General features: G+C 38.5%; 1 pseudogene; it reads right to left on the bottom strand.

Annotated features, from left to right (window-relative positions):
• Nucleotides 1-4,279: 4,279 nt before the first annotated feature.
• LOC120769830 lies at nt 4,280-4,482 on the bottom strand (annotated as a pseudogene).
• Between the last annotated feature and the right edge of the window lie 897 nt (nt 4,483-5,379).

Genomic DNA, 5,379 nt, shown 5'->3' with positions numbered 1-5,379 from the left:
TTCTATTTTTGAATTACTAAAATTTTCAAATGATTCTTACATAAATTTTGAACAAATGCTTATGATTTGAAATATAATTTTTGTATTTATGAGCTGTATTGAATTTTAGCATAAAGAGATAAAATGTATCCTATGTCCTTACCCTGCTTCTAAACTACCTCCCCACCAATTTTAAGCCAAATCGGTTCAGCCGTTCTTGAGTTATAAACGACTTTCTTTTTATACCAACTTGTACCATACTTGTAAATGCCAGAAAATAGCAAAAAAGAAAAAAAAAACAACAAACACATTCGGGAGCTGTAGCACATGAAAATTTTCATTTGCTCTGCTGTGCTACCGCTCCCAATTTTTGCTACCGCTACGCCAGAGCATAGCGCAGAATTTAATTTTTTGCTCCCGCTCCAGCTATAGTTTTTTACCTAACAAAACTCGGAGCAGAGTAGAGCACATACTTTACATTGTTATGCTAAGGCTATGCTGCGGCTCCCGACAAAGTGAGAGCGGTAGCAAGAGTAAAATGAAATGCTACGAGAGTAGCGCAGTTTTTCAAACGCTGGTAAGAACCATGTAATAAGTTAGTCTTAAGAGTATAAATAAAGAGTACACAATTCGGTGCAGCTCAAAATATATTCTTTTGACTCATTTTTACTTTATGTAAAAATTAACTCGCGCATTAATCTGCTTGTTCATACATTCATATATACTTATATGTACATACATATATTTGTATACACTTCCGAACAAATAATGCACAAGCATGCATACATACATATGCGTACACATGTGAATATGTCACCAACAAAAAATTGAAGCATTGTTCTACAAAAACAACGATTGCTCAAATAGCAGAAGCATCAAAAGTCAATTTGGCAGCCGAATTGGCGAAGCCCAAATGTAGAAAATTTTTCCACAAAAACGATTTCATTCATAAACGCAGGCGCAAATTCTAGCGACCTCTCTTCATTCATAAAAACAGACGCCGTAACATCTCCCCGAGCATGCCTTTGCCTACAAGCGTCTTTTCGCGACGATGGCAAAAGCTAAAAATCATAATTTGAACGGAGTTGTCGATTTATAATATTTGTCCATTCTAAAATATTTTTCCGTGACTAGGGAAATAAAGGATCAATAATAGACCTAATGTTTGCTAACGACGCGCTTAGCAGACATACTAAGTGGAAGGTGTCAGACATGTTTACAAATAGCGACCATATGGCCATAATTGCCGAAGTTTCGTTCTCCCAGGAAACGGAACTCTGTCGGAGAAATACCTGTCGAAAACGAAGCTGGCGGCAAAACGAATTTGATACTGACGTTTTTGAGAACGTCTGGAGTGCGGCTAAGGCATCAGGCGAAGATGCCGCCCACTTAGTATCCGCCCACTTAGTATCCGCTGTGCGGAAGGAACTAGTTGCAGCATGCGACGCAACTATGCGCAGGACGAGATACAATATAAATCGAAAACCGGTATACTGGTGGAACGATGAAATTGCCAAGCTGAGTAAGCTCTGTCACTCAGCTAGACGCCGCCTACAGCGTAACCAGGGTCAAACCAATGTCAAAAAAAGCTCCTGAAGTCAGCCATTATCCGTAGTAAGAGATCCTGTTTCGAAAAGTTCTGTGAAGAAGCGAACATAGACCCCTGAGGAACGGCACACAAAATTTGTATATCGAAATTTAAAAATAAGTCGCAGCAACCTAAGAACGCATCCTTTATGGAAAATGTTGTCAAAGCGTTATTCCCGACACATGCCTCCATTTCCTATATTAAACGAAACGAAGCTACGGAGCCACCCCTATTAGTCACAGAAGACGAACTATTGGCTGTTGCGAAAAAAATCAAAAACTCTAAAGCGCCCGGAATAGATGGTATACCAAATAGAGCCCTTAAAGAAGCCATAACTCTAAGACCCAGCTTATTTGTTAACATGTACAACGCGTGTATATTAGAAGAGGTGTTCCCCGATCCGTGGAAATTACAGTGTTTGGTTCTACTCCCAAAGCCAAAAAAGCCACCAGAAGCACCTTCATCATATCGACCTCTTTGCATGCTCGACACGATTGGGAAAGTGTACGAAAGCATTGTAAGAAACCGCTGGGAGTCAGAATCCAAAAAGCCGGCGGATTATCAGAGAGACAATACGGCTTTATAAAAAAGAGGTCCACTATTGACGCACTAAGAGATGTAGTTGATACTGCGAAATGTGCAAGAAGTGGAAAAAGATGGAAAGGCGGTACAAAAAAATACTGCGCGCTAATAACCCTGGATGTAAAGAATGCGTTCAACTCCGCATAGTGGGCAAATATAATAAAAGCTCTACACGATATACACGCTCCTCATTATCTGATAAATATCATAATGAGTTACTTTCAAAATAGGAGATTGCTGTTCGAGACGGACGAATGCACTCAGAGCTACACTATCTCCTATGGAGTACCGCAGATCCCGGTTTTTGGCCCGCTGATATGGAACCTGATGTACGACGGGGTGTTAAGAATACCGCAAACCAAAATATGTGATAACAATCGCATATGGGGATGACCTCATAGTGGTAGCTGTAGCTAAACATCTGGATGATCTCCGGATCAAATGCAATGACAGCATAAATGGTTTGCGCCGATGGTTTGCTACCATGAGTCTAGAGCTGGCTGAGCAAAAAACAGAAGTCCTGCTCATAAGCTCTAGGAAAATTGAAGAGAAAATATCGCCGACCATAGGAGAATGTGAGATTACTTCACAGCCGCAATTGAAGTATCTTGGGGTAATAGTGGACTCAAGACTCAAGTTCAAGGAACACTTGGAAAATGCGACACGCAAAGCAAATAAAATATATAATGCGTTATCTAGAATGATGGCAAATAAAGGCTGTGTGCGTTCCAGCCGACGATGTTTAATAGCCAAGGTAATAAGTTCAGTTATCCTGTATGCGGCTTTCAGCGATACGCGTGATCAGTGCTTTCCGAACCATTTCAAATGACGCCGCTGAGGTATTAGCCAGTATGGCACCGATTGACATCCAGGGAGACGAATTCGCGCGAATATATAACTTATCAGAAACGTCTACAACAGCAAAAAGAGAAGAGAGAAGAAAAAGCATTGCAATGTGGCAGCAACGGTGGCAAACTTCATGCAAAGGACGGTGGATCTACCGACTGATTTCGGACGTACATTCGTGGATAGGAAGACAACACGGGGATTTGGATTTCAACCATACCCAAATACTCAGTGGGCATGGTTGCTTCAGAAGCTACCTTTTCAAATATCGTCATGACTTTAGTACATACTGTCCGACGTGTACAGAGTGTATAGAAGACTCTGAACACCTATTCTTTTATTGGCCTCGGTTTTCAAATATTAGGGAAAAGCTGAAAACCACCCTTGGAGGTAGTATCACGGTGGAAAATTTGACAGCACTTATGTGCGAGTCCTCTATAAAGTGGAAAGCTGTCAGCGCAGCGGCAAACCAAATTATGACTAAATTGAGACAATTCGAACATATTAGGCGCTAGTCAGTCCGTGCAATAGAGGAGACTCAAACGGCTTCTTCTCTTCCATGAAGTAATACTTTGTCCAGTGGTCCCGTGGGAGAGACATGAGGTGGGAGTAGGTTAGGTTTAGCGGATTAAAGTCCCTCACTCCAGCTTTCAATGCTTCCTCCTACTATAAAAAAAAAAATTTAAAAAAAAATAAAAGTATACTATGTCGAGTAAGTATACTAGTGTCACAACGTTAACAAATGGTCCCTCGAGGCTTTCCGAAAGGCACCTAACTACAAAGAAAAAAAAAAGGTGCGTGGAGTCCCTACGCGCGGATGAAGTTATACTCCTTAGTGATATTCCAAGAAATGCATATCATTTTGTATGGAAGAAAACTAGAAAACTTAAATTCACATTTTATAAATTTATTATAATTTATTATCTCCCCGAGCATGCCTTTGCCAATAAGTCGTCTTTTCGCGACGATGGCAAAAGCTAAAAATCATAAATTGCACAACTTTCTGGTGCTTCTCGCAAAAATCTGCGTCGATATGTATTCACGATCATACGTATACATACATACATATTTACACATGTTTGTAGGCGAAGCTGCTACAGCGGCAAAAATGCCATTGCTACGAATATGGATATGACAACGAAATAATGCAAATATGCCTATTTCTAAAGGTCATTAATTTCTTTTAAGAAATGAAAGGAATGAATGATCCTGAGAAGTATAGTCTTAACTTTTCAACGGCCAACGCAGAGCATTTCAACCAAAAGGAATTTATTCATTAAAATCACCACTCAGAAGTCGTTTTATCCGTTGTAAGCGAACGATTTTCGAAGAAACATCATTTCTAATATGCCACAAGACAAAATTAGAAATGAACTTCTTAAACCTCTCGCTGTCAGATAAAACGATATACCTCGTCATCGCGGGTCGATTTCCAAAAAATGTAAATGAAGACTAACTACAGAAATAATCCTGTAAAGTTTTGCCTTAATTTTTCAACGGCCAACGCAGGGTATTTCAACAAAAGGTCACATAAAATAGTTGAGAACTCGCAGAAATGAAAGACAAAGGAAAGAAAAAGTAGTATTACTTCAATAATGAACAAGCACACAAACATACATATGCGCAGCAGCAGCAAGGAAAGAGGTAACAATCGGCGATCCATTGTATATTTCTTTCATGCATAACCAAACCATAATTAGGACAACGCAATTCAAGTGTCAATGGTGGTGTTGGTGGTAAGCGCTTCAAAAGTTACGACGAGCACGTAGGAGGTGCGTAGGTTCGAATCCCAACAGAATTTATTTTCAATTGAATATGTGATCTTATTTTATAATAACTCATTTTAAATATATAAAAGATTTACCTAAACATTATGATGATTTTTTCATGATTCATACGCAATGTACGAATGTAAGCAATTTCGTTTTGCCGTCGGCATTTCAATTTCTCATGCTTCAATTTTTGCTTTCAACCAAGAAATCGCTTGTATGTATGTATGTACATATGTGCAATATATGCCTTTGCGTTTTGCCGTCGGCATTTCCATATTGACATCCAAAAGTAATTATGTATGTACTTATTTCATTGTTTCGTTTTGGCCCAATTTTGTATATTAAGACAAGTGTTAATAATTGCGCCAAAATCAAATATATTATATATTCATATGTAAACATGTTTTAAACTTTACATAAAATTGAAGTGTCAATAATTGCGCCAATTTTCATAAAGTTGGAAATTTTGCGCGAATAATACGTGTGCGGGTTAAGTCGTGAATTTTACTTATATTAATTAATTTGAAAGTGCCGAAAAATGCGAAACGAAATTTCAATAAATTTAAGTAAATTTACATGTATTTTCATTTATATTTAATTTTCAATAAATTT

Source organism: Bactrocera tryoni, chromosome 2 (assembly GCF_016617805.1).
Source record: "Bactrocera tryoni isolate S06 chromosome 2, CSIRO_BtryS06_freeze2, whole genome shotgun sequence".
Taxonomy (NCBI): Eukaryota; Metazoa; Arthropoda; class Insecta; order Diptera; family Tephritidae; genus Bactrocera; species Bactrocera tryoni.
This window is presented reverse-complemented; position numbering and strand designations above follow the sequence as displayed.